This window comes from Misgurnus anguillicaudatus, chromosome 12 (genome assembly GCF_027580225.2).
Source record: "Misgurnus anguillicaudatus chromosome 12, ASM2758022v2, whole genome shotgun sequence".
Lineage (NCBI taxonomy): Eukaryota > Metazoa > Chordata > Actinopteri > Cypriniformes > Cobitidae > Misgurnus > Misgurnus anguillicaudatus.
In genome coordinates this window covers 18173880-18192672 of record NC_073348.2, presented here as the reverse complement: position 1 = coordinate 18192672, position 18793 = coordinate 18173880, and the positions used below count along the sequence as shown (strand labels likewise).

At 46.4% G+C, this 18793-nt stretch overlaps 2 protein-coding genes and 2 long non-coding RNA genes across 7 annotated transcripts in view; 2 read left to right on the top strand and 2 right to left on the bottom strand.

Moving 5' to 3' along the window:
- The window catches only part of itga1 (integrin, alpha 1), a 209372-nt gene that overhangs the window by 57606 nt on the left and 132973 nt on the right, over window positions 1-18793 (bottom strand). The window lies entirely within an intron of this gene.
- The window catches only part of LOC129447472 (integrin alpha-2-like), a 113042-nt gene that overhangs the window by 47116 nt on the left and 47133 nt on the right, over window positions 1-18793 (bottom strand). The gene's annotated exons all lie outside the window — the stretch shown is intronic.
- Window positions 1-18793, top strand: part of LOC129434317 (uncharacterized) — a 31309-nt gene that overhangs the window by 10028 nt on the left and 2488 nt on the right. The window lies entirely within an intron of this gene.
- Window positions 423-17319, top strand: LOC141369033 (uncharacterized). Of its 4 annotated transcripts, XR_012372532.1 has the most exons (6): window positions 428-616; window positions 2146-2470; window positions 2610-2780; window positions 4155-4214; window positions 15968-16356; window positions 16869-17319. It is a non-coding gene; the product is annotated as an uncharacterized lncRNA (long non-coding RNA). The 4 variants fall into 4 exon arrangements; XR_012372530.1 differs by lacking the exon at window positions 16869-17319 and having other exon boundaries at window positions 423-616; window positions 4121-4214; window positions 15968-16389; XR_012372529.1 differs by lacking the exon at window positions 16869-17319 and having other exon boundaries at window positions 425-616; window positions 15968-16389.

Genomic DNA, 18793 nt, shown 5'->3' with positions numbered 1-18793 from the left:
AGTTAATAAATGCTAAATTGGTCAAATATACATTGTTGTATTTTCACCATTTTGATCTTATTTAGGCATTTCATAACTTGAGGGAAATTTAAGTATACTGATGTTTCAAATCAAATATTAATTTATTAATGACAGCTAATCATTTTATAAAGATTTTTTTAACAATATTTATTTATATAATATCAATTTAATACATTTATTTCGTTACACCTACATCACTGAGCGCAAGGGAGTGCAGCCAACAAATACATTCAGGTGTGTTTGACTTAACACCGAGATGCGCAGACAGCACGTGGTATGACATCAAGTACCGCGAGAGTTTGGGAAAGCCCCGGAAAAGGTTTGAACTCGCGGTACTTGATGTCACGATCGGTTTGCGCGTAGATGAGCATGAAGTCAAACACATCTGAGAGATGTGTGGGCTGCCTGCACTTAACGTTGCGATGCGATCATTCAATAGAGTGTAACCTCAATCGGGTTTTGCAGCTTCTGGGTCTCGTGTAGAACGATCACAGAACGATTTTTTGTTCTTTTCCAACTCGATTTTTAACTCCCTAAACTAGTAGGATGTTCCAACGGGTGAAGCAACAGTGCTGACGGCAGTTTCAGTGTCAAGGTAAGTTAATATGTTATGCATGCAAGTTAGTCGATCTACAGAATTATCGTCTTATATTAATGTTCTATACGCGATTAAAAGCTTATTAACGTTTACCAATGCAATGCTATTCAGGTCGCTGCAAAGTCCCGAAGCCACGTTGTAACGTTAACTTTACATGTTACGCACTGGTGTGGATAAACCAGCCAGTTTAATAGAGTTATTAAATGCCTCAAACCTTCCCCGCCCTGTAACGTTACGTTAAAATGGCCCTTATACGAATTACGTTAATTTCAGTCAGACCTTTTCCTAAAAACCACTCAAAACCGTTAACGTTTTTCTATTGGAGTGGTTCGATAATTGTATTTATTAATTGTTTCAGTTATATTAGTTATATCTGTTTTTTAATTCGTATTTCTAACAATTAAAACCAGGAATGACAAGCTATAAGTTACTTACCAAGATTTTGACGATCAAACTGACAGAAAAACTAACTTAAAGCCGACTATTAATTAAACCAAAAACATACTATTACAACGTGAAGAGGAACGTAATGTGTACAAATTTTATTATTTACAGGTTATTAATAATGTTATTTGCGACAAAAAAGTTGAGGGAACTCGAGCAAATAACGGTCTTCTGGTAAATATTGTGGTCACGTGATGGCCTCGCGACATATAAGTCGTTTCCGGTGTTGTGTCGAACTCAGTTCCCCCTATGTTTCCCTTTAGTGTAGTGCTTTTATAGCGCTTTCATCACGTTACATTTAGAAAGATTAAAGATTTGAATTGGTTATACTAAAAAGGCATAATATCATGTATTTTATAATACAATTTATTAAATATTTCATACATTTGACAGTTTTCTATTAGGGTATTTCTTTTAAAATATAGCCTGTCTTTTTCTCTTTTTTTCCTTTACTGGTTGTTTTAAAAATGTAATGTTTGCATACATAATTAAATAAATATTATACATATAATATGATTCAAACTGTAAAAATAATTGACTTACCATTAAGAACAATACAGATACATTACAGAAATGCACACATATACATCTCAGTAACCATTAAAACTTTAAATATATAAATAATAAAACCTATAACGTGATAAAAACGCCATAAAAACACTACACTGAAGGGAAAAATAGGGGGAACATAGGGGGAACAGACTTCGACACAACACCGGTCGTTTCTCAAACGCACAGCTGCGTTCTTTTAAAAATATTTTTAATATATTTTTTTAAATAATAAGAAATACAAGTTCAGTCGTTGGGTACATTATACATATATAAAATAAAAATAAATAAGGCTGCGTCCATTTTTTTTTTAATAAGGCTGCGTCCTAGAATGCTGCATGTCTCGGCTGCCACGTCATCAAGCATCGTTGAAGGACATCTCAATCTTTTCTCTTTTGTTGTTTGAATTAAATTACAAAAGGTTTAACTGTCCATGTTGTAAAGACTGTTGATACATGACTTTTATTCACTGTACTACAGTATTGGATTTTTTTTGGTGATGCATTGCTAATTTTCAACTTCTCTCTTTAAAGTTTTCATGCCATGACCACTGGGGCGGAAACCATTATGACATTGCCTTGGACATCAAACTAAACCATCTCATTCTGGCTTTTGAGGTGGATTCTAACCTCGAAATCTCATAAGGACAGGTCTAAGATGGACGCAGCCTCCATAGGATGCAACCTTGCATTTGAGAAACACCCATAGAACGGTCAACTTACCCCATACTCTAACCTGAATGCAGGGATCATAAAACTTTATCTTTTACCTTAATTGTTAGATGGGTGTTGATACCAAACTTTTTTTCTCGTCTACCCAGGAGAAAGTCATGGGTTCTGCTGCTAAGGTTGTCATAAAGTATGCTTTTTTCCATTTGTTGCATTTGGCAATAATATCAAAAGACAAAAATTCTGAAAGAAATAAGATAATTTTCAAAGCATTAACATGAATATCATTAAGTCATTAATGACCATCTTTTATTATTGTTTATTTACAGCGTCTTTTATTCTGCTTACCTGACTCATGCAGAATTCTGGCTTGATGTTTGGTCCACCTGTTAGCTGGCTCTGGTGCTTGGTAGTCTTCTCAAACCTCTGAATCAAGACCACCATGAGAGGCCTTCTGAAGACCATCATTACGCTTCAGATCCAGTTGTCTTTACTAAGAGGTAAATCTTTTTTTAACTGCAGCATTGAGCGTTATGTGCGTCGTTAATGGCACTGAACGCCTTGCATTTTTGCCCCCTACTGCAACATGCGTTTTTGAAGGAGCGCTAAGAGCAGAAAAGCACCCAACGTCATTTGTGTCTTTCCATTGTCCAATTGAATATGGGGAGAGGCAGGCCTTCCGTTGTAGGACCGATGTTTACAGTTATTTGAAACAAACATACTTCAGTTACTTACTGTCTCCTGTGTGTTTATGCACCTCTCACCTTCGATCAAAGTCAGTGCAAGAGTCCTCTTTTTAAAGTTTCTGCTTATATGACAGTTAAGAGCAAAAGAGCGCTCACGCTTAGATATTTGATTGACAGGACAGCTGCCTTGGTGGTTGCCTAGCAATATAAAAAGCTGCGCTGCACTGCACTGTTTTTTATAAAGTGACCAAATAAAGGTGCACCTTGTGTTTCCACGTCTTTAAAACGCATTTGGTGTGATTGGCCCCCAACAAGGGTTTTTTCTGCCACTTTTTATTTTTTTCAGCTTTTGCCTTGATATTGTATTTTACATTGGTAAATGCCTATGGACATTGGCTACTAGCGTTCTGCATGTGTAAATGCACATCGATGCGAACAACGACGCAAACGTGTAAATGAAAAGTGGCGCATAGCCTACTGTGTAGAGGCATTAGGGTAGGTCTGACAAAATCAGCCTTAATGACAACTGCATCAGTCTTCAATGTTGGTTTGACTTTTACACAGATAAACACTCACTTTGTCTATCCAGACCTCAATGTTAGAGTTCAGACAGATTCAGATAGTTGGTTTTGTTCATTTTCTAAGTGTTTTGTTGATATTTTAGTTAGGGATGCACCGATATGGAAATTTTGGCCGATACCGATAACCGATAACTCTTTATAGTTGGGGGCCGATAACCGATATATATATAGGCCGATAAATATTCCTATTAATTTCACAATGAAAAACTCCCAGACTGCGGACATCTTGTCTTAGCGCTAGACTAGCATACTCTTCTTAAGCCCGCAACATGTGTCATCTTCGTGCTATGTCACAGAAAGCACCAATCAAAACTCCACATGGCCAGCAATGAGCAAGTGAAGTGGTTCAACAAACCAAAATAATCCATAATTTATCGGCTTTCATTTATCGGCCTAATTTTGCTATCAGACCGATAACCGATAATATTAAAAATAAGCAGTTATCGGCCGATAACGATATGTCGGCCGATATATCGTGCATCCCTCATTTTAGTCCTAATTGATTATGACAGATTTGTTACAGCCTTATCTGTCAAAATGAAAAAGTTTAATTCAACCTCTGTTGTAAAGCAGATTTTGAACCAGTCTTCTTCAATTGTGTCACTAGCCTACCACAATCCCTGTGCACCAGCTATGGAAAGTGCAGACCAAACTTCTACCTCCACCTGTGAGTCTCTTCCCATATTTAGTAAAGTAATGAATGCGGTCTTACAAATGAAAGGTTTTTTAGGGTACATTATTTTAATTACCAAATGATTTCTCGGATGAATTGGATAAAAAGACAATATTTTATTTTTCATTTATGAAAACTGGTTGTTGCTGCATGAACTCAAGCACATTTATTTCAAACACATCAACGCAACATCATTGCTATAAACCAATGCAGCTATTTTGGATAAAAGATAATGCGCCTCAGGTCACACAAATCAAACACGAAGAGTTGTCATACACAGTGTGTACAGTCAGTCATTCAAATTGGATATACACAAAAAATCAGATTTAAACTGACAGTGTAAACATAGTCTATGAGATAAAACAAAAATGTTTAAATGTAAGCCTTGCTAAATACCTTATTACCCATAGTTTATCCTATTTATACTATGGTCACTTGCTTTTGTTTATTTTGCAGTACAAAATAGGACAGGACAGATAAGAAAAAAAACATTATTTTTATTAATTATTTTATCTAGGGGTCAATAGATCTAGTTCAATCAACACCCTCACCATGCTCTCCCAGCTTTAGGTGCTTAGACCTGTTTTTCTAATCAAACAATATGTCACAGGTGACGTTTTAAATGAACGACGGGCGGAACCCGGCTTCCACATTTTATTTGGACGACGGGCGGAATCCGGCTTCCACACTTCATATCCGGGGTTTCCCCAAAGGCAAAATTAAGCCTGATCACGCTCAGGTGGGGCAAATTACCACAGCGGTTGCTAATAGGCTAACGAGGAGAAGAGTCAGGGTATAAAGACACCTTTGCAGACATTAAACGGCGCGTGTGGTATACGTTGTGTACGTTGTGTTGCTGCTTTGCAGACGGACCACGCTGGTCGGATCGCTCTCCTGGGGAAGAGAGTAAGAGACAGTCAGCGGACGAAGGGGTATGGTGGAGTTTACGTAAGAAGGAGTGGACACAGAGCCATCGAGAGCACCGTGAACAGAGGTTATTGGCAACCAAGCGTGAGTAACCGCTGTGATACTTCTCTGCAAATGTCTTGTATGAAGGATTACCCTGGTGTGTGTTCTTGTGTTTCGTGAGGTCCCTGGCCCCACTGGAGAGGAGAGCGTGGGTGAGCCGCGGTTGACCAGAAGCACGGACGAAGCACCGGCCGCTAGTAAGCCAGTGGCCCTGTGGGAAAGAGGAAGTGCAGGTGAGCCAGGGAAGTGATAACCGACACGCCGGGCTTGTGAATACCATACATCTCTCCCTCCCTTGGGATCCAGTTGTTGCCCAACCGATCTCTCGAGGTCGTCGTGGTCAGGTGGCAAGGACGATCTAAAATTCACGTGACGTGGTATAAGAGTGCTGTGGGTGAGTTTCACTGATTGATGGTGTTTACGCTTGACTTGCTGTGCGTATGCTGTGCTTATAGCGTTCGAACTGCCCAGCCTCCGACGAGACACGAGATGGTGACATCTGTTGCGGCCTGAATCCTATAGAGAGAGAGAGAAAATCAAGCTTTGCGCCCGGGGCGTGACAACGAGAGCTTCGCCTTCTACCTACCTGAACCAGTGGAGCTCCGTGTGGGAACGAGGATCCCCCGGCACTGTGAGTAACGCAGCCTGTGCAATAACCTGTTCTGTGCTTATAGCAACAACCTACCTGAACCAGTGGAGCTCCGTGTGGGAACGAGGATCCCCCGGCACTGTGAGTAACGCAGCCTGTGCAATAACCTGTTCTGCGCTTATAGCAACAACCTACCTGAACCAGTGGAGCTCCGTGTGGGAACGAGGATCCCCCGGCACTGTGAGTAACGCAGCGTGTGCAATAACCTGTTATGTGCTTATAGACACGAACTACCTGTACCAGTGGAGCTCCGTGTGGGAACGAGGATCCCCCGGCACTGTGAGTAACGCAGCCTGTGCAATAACCTGTTCTGCGCTTATAGCAACAACCTACCTGAACCAGTGGAGCTCCGTGTTGTAAAGAGGATCCCCCGGCACTGTGAGTAACGCAGCCTGTGCTATAAGCTGTTCTTTGCTTATAGCAACAACCTACCTGAACCAGTGGAGCTCCGTGTGGGAACGAGGATCCAACGGAACTGAGAGACACTCACCCAGTGAAATAACCTGAACGCTGCTAATAGCAACAACCGACGAGAACCAGTGGAGCTCCGTGTGGGAACGAGGATCCCCCGGCACTGTGAGTAACGCAACCTGTGGAATAATCTGTTCTGTGCTTGTAGCAACTACCTACCTGAACCAGTGAAGTTCCGTGTGGGAACGAGGATCCCCCGGCACTGTGAGTAATGCAACCTGTGGAATAACCTGTTCTGTGCTTGTAGCGACTACCTACCTGAACCAGTGGAGCTCAGTGTGGGAACGAGGATCCCACGGCACTGTGAGTAACGCAACAAGTGGAATAAACTGTTCTGTGCTTATAGCAACAACCTACCTGAACCAGTGGAGCTCCGTGTGGGAACGAGGATCCCCCGGCACTGTGAGTAACGCAACCTGTGGAATAACTTGTTCTGTGCTGATAGCAACAACCTACCTGAACCAGTGGAGCTCCGTGTGGGAACGAGGATCCCCCGGCACTGTGAGTAACGCAACCTGTGGAATAACTTGTTCTGTGCTTATAGCAACAACCTACCTGAACCAGTGGAGCTTCCGTGTGGGAAGGAGGATCCCCCGGCACTGTTAGTAACGCAACCTGTGGAATAACCTGTTCTGTGCTTGTAGCAACTACCTACCTGAACCAGTGAAGCTCCGTGTGGGAACGAGGATCCCCCGGCACTGTGAGTAACGCAACCTGTGGAATGATCTGTTCTGTGCTTGCAGCAACTACCTACCTGAACCAGTGAGGCCCTGTGTGGGAAACGAGGATCCCCCAGTGCTGCGAGCGTCAGTGGAGTGTTTGCCCTGGTCTGACTGTGTTCGATTCTGCCTCCAGGAGAAGCGGAGCGCGCCACGGGTTGTTGGGCCAGAGCCCCGGCCCCCAGTCTTTTCCCCAAGTGGCCCTGGAGGCAAAGAAGAGCCACATTAGTTTTAGAGTTCCCTTTTTCCCTTTCCCCTTTCCCCTTTTTAGATATTTAATAAAGTTTGTTTTAATTGTAGTATACTCGTCTGTCTGGTCATTGGGGTGGTCTTGGGAAACTCCTCGAGGTGGAAGAGTTAAGAGGGGTGTGGCCCAGTAGCATATTCGGGTCCGCCCCCGGGGTGTGACAGATTTGGCGTAGTCGGCAGGATTCCACCTCGAGTTGAGCGACCAAGGTCCTCCAATGGCCGACGACGAGTTGCCCGAAGCCCCGCCCCGTGTTGTGCCTGAAAGGCCAGAAACCCCACCCCGTGTTGCGCCGGAAAGGCCGGAAACACCACCCCGTGTCATGCCCGTATTCCTGGGAAACCCCTGGGTGCAGAAGTATACTGGGGTCGAGTCCGAGGTTCATTTGACGGAGTGGAGAGCCCAAATCGAGTATTTGGCCGGCCTTCAGGGGCTGAGTGCCAGTCAACAACAGCAGTTTGTATTAAACTCACTACGAGGAGAGGCCCGGCGAGAAGTACAGGCCGCCCCCGAAGCCGTTCGAGCCACCGCCCAGACCATCTTCCACTTCCTCACCGAGCAGTATGGTGATACCACCCCTGTGGCCGTCCTGAGGGCGCAGTTCTTTAATTGTAAGCAGGGCCCCCACCAGTCCATTCGAGCCTTCGCCCTGAAGCTGCGCGAGCAGTATACACGCCTACAGCGACGACGAGATCATGGGATTGGAGATGAGGAGACCCTGTTAAGGGACCAGTTCCTGTTAGGGCTACGAGAGGGCCCCCTACGACAAAATCTCCGAGTGCAGTTTAGACGAGACCCTGAGCTCACGTTCGATGACCTGAAAAAGGAGGCCATGGCCTTGGAAGGCGACCAAGCGGAAGCCAAGGAGGCCCCCGTATGTGCAGCAGTGAGTGGCCCGGCGGCAGCCTCGGAGGTATCCGACTGGAAACAAACATTGAAGATGGAGCTCTTAAAAGACGTGCGAGATCAGATGGCCGAGCTAACCAAGGCCCTGGTAGGGGAACTGCGCCTAGGGCCGGGAAGGAAAGAAGAAGGGCCCGCCCCCCGAGAACGGACGTACTCTGAGCGAGGCCGGGATGGGATGAGGCGGCCCTGGCAGGCGAGTCGCCCTAGGTTTGAGTGGGACGAGCAAGGGAGGCCCATTTGTAATCGGTGTGGGACCGCCGGGCATGTGAGTAGGCAGTGCGGACCACGAAGAGCCTCCGAGGGGGGTTTTTAAGACGACCGGCCACAGTGGGTCATGTGGTCGGCGCCCCCCAAAGTGACCCCCAAAGAAGAATGGAACCCAAGGACGGGATGATCGGGCTTAGCCCAATAGTAGAGGCCCAGGTATGTGGCACCACGGTGCGCTGTCTCGTCGACACTGGTTCTCAAGTGACTTTATTTTCAGAAAGCTTGTCCCATGAATTATTTGGAGCCCACCCCGCACACAAGGTTGAAGCGCCCTGGCTTACCCTGAAGGGGGCGAACGGCTTAGAGATCCCCTACATCGGCTATCGACTTACCGACTTTGAACTGTATGGAGTACGAGTCCCGCAGAAGGGGGTCATCATTGTACAGGACCATTGCCTCGGCCGTCATCGAGCCCTCCTGGGTATGAATGTCCTCTCGGAGTGTTGGGAGGAGCTATTTCGGGCTAGGCCCGTTCAGACAATACCGAGGGCCGAGCGGCCAGGCTGGGAACGAGTAGTGGCCGACTGCAGGCGAGTGCAGCTGGCTAAGAACCAAGATGGCCGAGAAGAGGTTGGTCGAGTAGCATGTCGATTCGCATTGTCGGTGCCAGCAGAAAGTGAAGCCATAGTGTGGGCCAGGGTGCCACAACAGCGTCGAGGCTCTGAGAACTGGGTGTTGGTGGAACCTCACGAAGACTGCACACAGGTGAGGGTGGCCCGAGGACTGACGGTAGTACGACGAGGCCGAGTGCCAGTGAAGGTTTGTAATGAAAATCCCTACCCAATACACTTACATAAGCACCAGCGGCTGGTGACGGTGACGTCAGTCGAGGGACATCAGGTGCGGGACAAGGAAGATGTGAGTTTCCGGCGAGTGCACCCTGCAGTAGTTGAGGTAGCACTAACGCAAACCGTAGGAGCGTCTAGGACGAGGGAGAACAAGGTACCGGCCCACTTGACAGGGGACTCCTTACGAGGAGAGGACCTGGAGCAGGAACAAGTGGAAGAGCTACAGAAGCTACTGAAGAAATGGCAACATGTGTTTTCCACCCACGATGAAGACTATGGTTGCACGACGGTAATACGACATAGTATCCCTACGGGAGAAGCTGCACCAAGTCGGGAACGGTACCGACCAATACCCCCCACCCTATATACTGAAGTGAGGACCCTTTTACAAGGTATGTTAGAGCAGGGGATCGTGAGAGAGAGTAGTAGCCCATGGGCGGCACCGATAGTGCTTGTCCAGAAGAAGACCGGGGCCTGGAGGTTCTGTGTGGACTATAGGAAGTTGAACAGCTTGACCAAGAAAGACGCATTTCCCTTACCTCGTATTGAGGACTCCCTGACAAGTTTGACCAAGTCGGCCTGGTATTCCACCTTGGATTTGGCCAGCGGGTACTGGCAGGTACCGGTCGAGGAACGGGACCGAGAGAAGACCGCCTTTACCACACCATTTGGTCTTTTTGAGTGGGACCGGATGCCCTTCGGTCTTTGCAACGCCCCCGCCACCTTCCAGAGACTGATGCAACGATGTTTGGGAGGTCAGTTAATAGAATCTGTGCTGGTATACCTTGATAACGTGATTGTGTATTCCCCAGACTTCGAGACTCACTTGCAGCACCTGGAAAAGGTATTCCGAGAGATGGAGAGGTATGGGTTGAAGTTGCAACCGGAGAAGTGCCACCTGCTGCGCCGTAAGGTGCAGTTCCTGGGACACGTGGTGAGCGCAGCTGGTGTGGCCGTTGATCCCGGGAAGGTATCGGCAGTTCGGGACTGGGAGGTCCCCAGGACTGTAAGGCAAGTGAGATCATTCTTAGGCTTTGTTGGCTACTACCGACGATTTATTAAAGGGTTCTCTAAGATCGCCAGACCCTTGAACCAGCTACTGGTCGGGACGGGACGACCAAGGGGACGAGGATCCCCCACGGTGGGATGGACCCCAGAATGTGAGACGGCCTTTAGGGTCCTGAAGCAAGAACTTTTACAAGCCCCGATTTTGGCGTATGCTGACTTCTCTCAACCCTTCCTTCTCTATACAGATGCCAGTAATCTGGGCCTGGGAGCGGTGCTTGCACAGAAACAAGATGGAGTGGAACGGGTGATCGCCTATGCCAGCCGGAGCCTCCATCCCGCTGAACGAAACGATGCAAATTACAGTTCTTTCAAGCTCGAACTGCTGGCGCTGAAGTGGGCCTTGAGCGAGAAATTCAAGGATTACCTCTGGGGAGCCAAGGTAACCGTGGTCACCGATAACAACCCTCTGGTACATTTGCAGACAGCCCGGTTGGGAGCAGTAGAGCAGCGATGGGTGGCCCAGCTAGCCAATTACAACTACCAGCTGCAGTACCGCCCGGGGCGGGAGCACACCAACGCAGACGCCCTTTCCCGGTTGCCAGCTAGGGCCGATTCGAGGGGCCCGGCCCCATTCGAGGGAGAACAAGGAGAGGAAGGACTGATGGTCGGCGTAGTGGAGGCACCTGGGAGCCAACGGGAGGCAGCACCTGTAAGTTGGGGATGGGACCCCCAGCGTTGGAAGGCTAGACAGCAGGAGGATCGAGAGCTGCGGAATCTGGGCGAGTGGCTTCGGCAGGCCCGGCGACCGACCCCCGCCGAGAGACAAGCCCAGACAGAGGTGGGTCGAAAAATACTGGGACAATGGGAGAAATTGAAGTTGCGTGAAGGTGTATTGTGTAGGGCCATACGGGACCCGGGGACCGATGAGGAGGTTAGCCAGATTGTGGTACCGGCCAGCCAAGTTTGGGCACTGTTAGAGGCCTACCATGACCAGATGGGACACCAGGGGCAGGAACGCACCATGTCGTTGCTACGCCGACACTTCTATTGGCCAGGAATGGAGATTTCCGTGAGTACGTTCATTCAAGCATGTCCCCGATGTACTCTGTTTAAATCCCGGCAGGAACCCCGAGCACCGATGGTTCCGATCCTCGCAAAGGCCCCCCTCCATATTGTGGCGATGGACTATCTGACCCTGAGTCGTCCCAAGGACCGGTACCAGAACATCTTAGTGGTGACGGACTTGTTCACCAAATACGCCTGGGCTATCCCCACCCTCGACCAGACAGCAAGTACCACAGCCACAGCATTATGGAGGGCAGTGTTCCAGCCATTTGGGTGCCCTGAGTTCCTGCACTCAGATCAGGGCCCGAACTTCGAGTCCCGCCTCATCCGAGAGTTATGCCAACTGTACGGGTGTGTAAAGACCCATACGACCTCGTACCATCCCCAAGGAAACGGAGGATGTGAGCGCTTCAATCAGACCCTGTTGAATCTGCTGGGCACTCTGGACCAGAGACGCCAGGATGATTGGGTGAGTGCTTTGCCGAATTTATTACAAGCTTATAATAACAGTGTGCACAGTACAACGGGGTATGCCCCCACGTACTTAATGTTTGGAAGACACATCCGCTTGCCCACAGATCTCCTATTGGGAGCAGCGGGAGGTGAGAGAGAAGGGAACATGACCGAGTGGGTGGGACGACACCACCATCGTCTCCACTTTGCCTACGAGCAGGTCAACAAGAAGATCCAGGCAGCCGGGGAGAAGAACAAGAGGTTGTATGATAAAACGGCGCGGGATGCTCCCCTGCTCCCTGGAGAAAGGGTACTAGTCCGGGACAATCGGCGTCTAGGTGGAGGCAAGCTGAGTGATCGGTGGGAGGCGAGGCCGTACATTGTGCAACGGCAGCAGAGACCGGGGCAGCCGGTCTACACGATCCGGCCAGAAGGGAAGCCTGGGCCGGATCGGGTGGTCCATCGGAATATGATCCGCCCTTGTCCAAATTATCCCCCACTAGCTACAGAGGTGGCTCCTAAGGAGCCGGAGGCTGCTACCCCCTGGTATGGAGGGTGGGTCATCTTTCCAAGAGGCCCGGCGGAGGGGCCGGCCCGAGTATGGAGAGTGGGTTACAGGAAGCGGTTCTAGGGACTAGAACCATTTCGGCGGGGGAGGATGTCACAGGTGACGTTTTAAATGAACGACGGGCGGAACCCGGCTTCCACATTTTCTTTGGACGACGGGCGGAATCCGGCTTCCCCACTTCATATCCGGGGTTTCCCCAAAGGCAAAATGAAGCCTGATCACGCTCAGGTGGGGCAAATTACCACAGCGGTTGCTAATAGGCTAACGAGGAGAAGAGTCAGGGTATAAAGACACCTTTGCAGACATTAAACGGGGGTGTGGTATACGTTGTGTATGTTGTGTTGCTGCTTTGCAGACGGACCACGCTGGTCGGATCGCTCTCCTGGGGAAGAGAGTAAGAGACAGTCAGCGGACGAAGGGGTATGGTGGAGTTTACGTAAGAAGGAGTGGACACAGAGCCATCGAGAGCACCGTGAACAGAGGTTATTGGCAACCAAGCGTGAGTAACCGCTGTGATACTTCTCTGCAAACGTCTTGTATGAAGGATTACCCTGGTGTGTGTTCTTGTGTTTCGTGAGGTCCCTGGCCCCACTGGAGAGGAGAGCGTGGGTGAGCCGCGGTTGACCAGAAGCACGGACGAAGCACCGGCCGCTAGTAAGCCAGTGGCCCTGTGGGAAAGAGGAAGTGCAGGTGAGCCAGGGAAGTGATAACCGACACGCCGGGCTTGTGAATACCATACATCTCTCCCTCCCTTGGGATCCAGTTGTTGCCCAACCGATCTCTCGAGGTCGTCGTGGTCAGGTGGCAAGGACGATCTAAAATTCACGTGACGTGGTATAAGAGTGCTGTGGGTGAGTTTCACTGATTGATGGTGTTTACGCTTGACTTGCTGTGCGTATGCTGTGCTTATAGCGTTCGAACTGCCCAGCCTCCGACGAGACACGAGATGGTGACATCTGTTGCGGCCTGAATCCTATAGAGAGAGAGAGAAAATCAAGCTTTGCGCCCGGGGCGTGACAACGAGAGCTTCGCCTTCTACCTACTTGAACCAGTGGAGCTCCGTGTGGGAAAGAGGATACCCAGGCACTGTGAGTAACGCAGCCGGTGCAATAACCTGTTCTGTGCTTATAGCAACAACCTACCTGAACCAGTGGAGCTCCGTGTGGGAACGAGGATCCCCCGGCACTGTGAGTAACGCAGCCTGTGCAATAACCTGTTCTGCGCTTATAGCAACAACCTACCTGAACCAGTGGAGCTCCGTGTGGGAACGAGGATCCCCCGGCACTGTGAGTAACGCAGCCTGTGCAATAACCTGTTCTGTGCTTATAGCAACACCCGACCTGAACCAGTGGAGCTCAGTGTGGGAACGAGGATCCCCCGTCTCTGTGAGTAACTGAGCGTGTGCAATAACATGTTCTGCGCTTATCGCAACAACCTACCTGAACCAGTGGAGCTCCGTGTGGGAACGAGGATCCCCCGGCACTGTGAGTAACGCAACCTGTGCAATAACCTGTTCTGTGCTTATAGCAACAACCTACCTGAACCAGTGGAGCTCCCTGAGGGACTTCGGATCCCCAGTCATTGTGAATGAAGCAGCCTTTGAAATAACCTGTTCTGTGCTTATAGCAACAACCTACCTGAACCAGTGGAGCTCCGTGTGGGAACGAGGATCCCCCGGCACTGTGAGTAACTCAACCTGTGGAAAAATCTGTTCTGTGCTTATAGCAACTACCTACCTGAACCAGTGAAGTTCCGTGTGGGAACGTGGATCCGCCGGGACTGTGCGTAACGCTACCTGTGTAATAATCTGTTCTGTGCTTATAGCAGCTACCTACCTGAACCAGTGGAGCTCCGTGTGGGAACGAGGATCCCCCGGCACTGTGAGTAACGCAACCTGTGGAATAAGCTGTTCTGTGCTTATAGCAACAACCTACCTGAACCAGTGGAGCTCCGTGTGGGAACGAGGATCCCCCGGCACTGTGAGTAACGCAACCTGTGGAATAACTTGTTCTGTGCTTATAGCAACAACCTACCTGAACCAGTGGAGCTCCGTGTGGGAACGAGGATCCCCCGGCACTGGGAGTAACGCAACCTGTGGAATAAGCTGTTCTGTGCTTCTAGCAACAACCTACCTGAACCAGTGGAGCTCCGTGTGGGAACGAGGATCCCCCGGCACTGTGAGTAACGCAACCTGTGGAAATACCTGTTCTGTGCTTGTAGTAACTACCTACCTGAACCAGTGAAGCTCCGTGTGGGAACGAGGATCCCCCGGCACTGTGAGTAACGCAACCTGTGGAATAATCTGTTCTATGCTTGCAGCAACTACCTACCTGAACCAGTGAGGCCCTGTGTGGGAACGAGGATCCCCCAGTGCTGCGAGCGTCAGTGGAGTGTTTGCCCTGGTCTGACTGTGTTCGATTCTGCCTCCAGGAGAAGCGGAGCGCGCCACGGGTTGTTGGGCCAGAGCCCCGGCCCCCAGTCTTTTCCCCAAGTGGCCCTGGAGGCAAAGAAGAGCCACATTAGTTTTAGAGTTCCCTTTTTCCCTTTCCCCTTTCCCCTTTTTAGATATTTAATAAAGTTTGTTTTAATTATAGTATACTCGTCTGTCTGGTCATTGGGGTGGTCTTGGGAAACTCCTCGAGGTGGAAGAGTTAAGAGGGGTGTGGCCCAGTAGCATATTCGGGTCCGCCCCCGGGGTGTGACAAATACAAGGGCAGATGTTTCGGCGTTATTGCCTTCATGGCATGAAAAATTAAAATCTGCATTTAAACCCAAGGGGATATGATCTTTAAATAAAATTGCATTGTCATTTTCTTGATTACAACCATAATACTGAACAACTTTAAAGGTCCCGTTTTTCCTGTGTTTTTTGAAGATTTGATTGTGTTTACAGTGCGCAATATAACATGTGTACATGTTTCACATGCGGTATTTTTCACACAATCTACTTATCTATATAGTGCTTTCACTGTCCTAAAAACGGGCTGATGTATTCTTTGTCCTATGAAGTCCATCCTTCAGAAATACGTAACGAGTTCTGATTGTGTAGCTTGTTTAGTGTTTTGTGATTCAATAGCAGCTTATCTTAGCCAGGACGGAGTTTAGTCAAACACACTCGCTTTGACGTCATTCAACCGGGAAGTAGAGGGCTGTATAGTACAAACCGGCCGTTCGCTGGATTGGAAGGGGGATTCTGTTAAAGAAAATACATCGCCTGGCTGGCAGTGAACTTTGAGCTTTATAATTTACAGGTATTATTTATGCTATTACAGCAACATTACACACTAACTAAAGTTTTAAAAATGGGATCAGGAAAAACGTGACCTTTAATGTTTAAGTATTGAGAAAGAAATGAATTCTTACTGTGGTGGAGATATTGAAAACTCTTAAAAAGAGGGGCATTTTGGGTGTTTTATTTAAAGACCATGTCCCCTTTTAGCCTGACTACATCAGACTTTGTACTTCCGCTCAAGCAAAGTAGCAGGGAATGGTATTACCAGGCTAGTCCCCTTTGGGTTTAAATGAAGATTTTGATCTTTCATGTTTTTAATATTTTGGTTTTTCTTTGGGTGCAATTTATATAAATGAAATACTTTGTCTGATGTGATGATGGTCTCATTGTGTTCTTTTGTTACAGATAGAACTGAACTGGAGTCTATGAACTAATGCTGTGTTCGAGACAACTTGGATGTTGGATATTATTGACCTTAAACCCGTAAGAAGTCAGGAACAGGAAACAAAGTGGAGTATCCGACCTCTCAACTTGGAACAGATCGATCAACACCGACCTCAACGAGATGCGTCATTTGACATTGCAGACAAGGTGGTGGCTAGCCTTTCACAGCCTTACATGAACCGCAAACAAACTTTAAACAGCACGTAATATAGATGAACATGAATGTTAAATTATCCAGTAACCGTTTTCTGCCATAATTGGCACAAGAGCACAAACTTCTCCTGGCGTCTCATTATGTGGTAAACACGCAAATGTGATACGTGATTGACTGGAATGCATTGAGGTCGGAGGTAGGATATTTAATGACATAACATCAGAAATCAGAGTTGTCTGTAACACTGCACAATATTTCACCTAATTGTTACCACCTGATTATCATGTTTTTAACACAACCATTGATTGGTCACACGGATGAAGGCAGCAAGCAGAGACATTTGTCCTTGTATCTCTCTCAAAAAACTTTATCTATATTTAATGTTAAAAAACACTTACAGTAGACTGTGTTAGATAACTGTGCTCTTAGAAGTCAGCTTAAGTGAACAAATGGTAATGTTAATGAAAAGTTCATTTTTGTCACTGTTGCAAACTAACCACCACACAGAATATGAAGAATAGCCAGAACTGTGGTAATAAGCTAGCCCTAAAATGTTGTGAGAATCTTGATGTATTGGACACAGGTGTGTAGTATCTGTTATATATTGACGGTTGACAGGTTTGTTTGCATGTAATTGCATTATTATTAATTTGGTGTTGATAGTCCAATGTTGATTTGGGAGAAATATTTAATTTATTTTCTTTTTAGATCCTTTCTCTTTTTAATGCAGCACTTAAGGATGAACCACCCTGATCTACTAAGATGCACAGATTCAACTCTGGCCCAGCATCATCCCCATACCTCATCTGCCATCAGTTTAATTTAATGTCTGTCAATTGCAAATGCTATTTATTTCAGTTATATTACAACTTAATATTGAGGGAATGGTCTGCCCTTTTGCCATATTGAACTATGTTATTGCCTCAGCCTGGATGAATTAATGCATACCTATCTTTTTTCGGTGCGTGCACCGTACAGCGCGTTGTGAATGTGTTGGCATTTGGCCTAGCCCCATTCATTCCTATGGTACCAAAAAAAGTTTTATTTTGTGGCACCATACTTACTGGTATAACTCCTCATGTAACAGTCTTAAAATAGGGAAAACACGAAAGTGTTTGGTGGCTTCCCTGTTTGGTACCATATGAATGAATAGGGCCAGGCCAAATGTCAACACACTCACGACGCGCTGTAGCTGCGGTGCACGCATTGAAAAACAGTGGATGTGTGTTGGTTCGTCTGGGTTGAGGTGATAACATGGTTTGGTGTGGCAAAAGGGTAGACTATTCCTTTAACTTTAATTGAGACTAGTATTGTGTAAAGCTGGGGTTTCCAAACTTCTCATTTCAAAACCTATTAGACAAGTGTAATCTATTCTAGACCCACTAAAATATTTTTAAATATACATTTTTTAATGGGGTAAAACACATTTGTTCTCTTTCAGTGGAGTCATTTTATTTTCATAATATTTCATAATGTAAAGTAAGTTTATTTGCAATACCAAATATTTTATGGTATATTCTTTCAAAACCATTGTCATTGTTAATAATTAATTTGGCCAAACTGTTGCTGCATCATTACGGTGTGCAACACACCTTAACCTACTGTGTGACGGACAAGTGGGTCCTCCTGACACACAATTTAAAATCCCCTGGTGTACCGAATGTTGTATTGTAATTAAAGTTGCATCTAAGTCTTGTGTAACAGTCTCCATTATTTGTGATTATATTCATAGTGTCACATGGTACTTTCAGCACTTACTACATTACAGTGTTTTTAATGCTTTCATTTTTAGGGTTATTATAAATGCATTCATTTTTAAAGAATTCCTTCTTTATGTATAACATGCAAAGTCTAAAATGTAAAGTGTCATAATCAGCTCTGGGTCTTGTGCAGTGATTAAATGAGCAGGTAGTAAATGTCATAGCTTTGCAGTATATTGGTTAAGTTCTGGATGTAATGAACCTTCAGCACATAGGTTTCGTAAATTTAATTGGGTAAACAAACTTGTCGAAACAATTCATGCTGTGATGCTGGATAATACCTGGTCAAATGAATACATGTATAATGTGTTTTAACATTGTATAAGGTTTCTTCATCTATATAGATATCTGTTAAAGAACGGTGCAGAGACTGCTGTCCATTATTGGTTACAGTGTATTTGTTAAAATGTTGCCAGTAAGATTATTTCCGTGTACAAGGTACTTTGAGTACCTTTATGTGTTTTATTCTGCACTTAAAACACAAACGCAATTTAAATGCAGGCGTCTCGTCCTTAGAACTGCAAAATATGCAAATGAAACTGGACTAAACGCAAATAAGGGTATGATTTCATGTTTCTATATTACACGTGATACGAGGTAGGGTATATAATAATTATATTTTATGAATGCAAATTAAATGCAAAACTCTTAAAAAACTGGCAAATTATATGCAGCTGAGGTTTTTTTTTTTCAATCTTTTTGTTTGTGTTCAATACAATTAAACAAGAAATTAGTGTAAACAATGAAATGAGTTGAGCATTTCGGTCAGCTGATTCGTCTGCGTTTGCTCGGATTCAAGATCTCCAGAAGATGTATGCAGCTCGTAAAAATTTCGAATGTTTCAAGACATCGCCAAGACGTCTTGCAGAGATA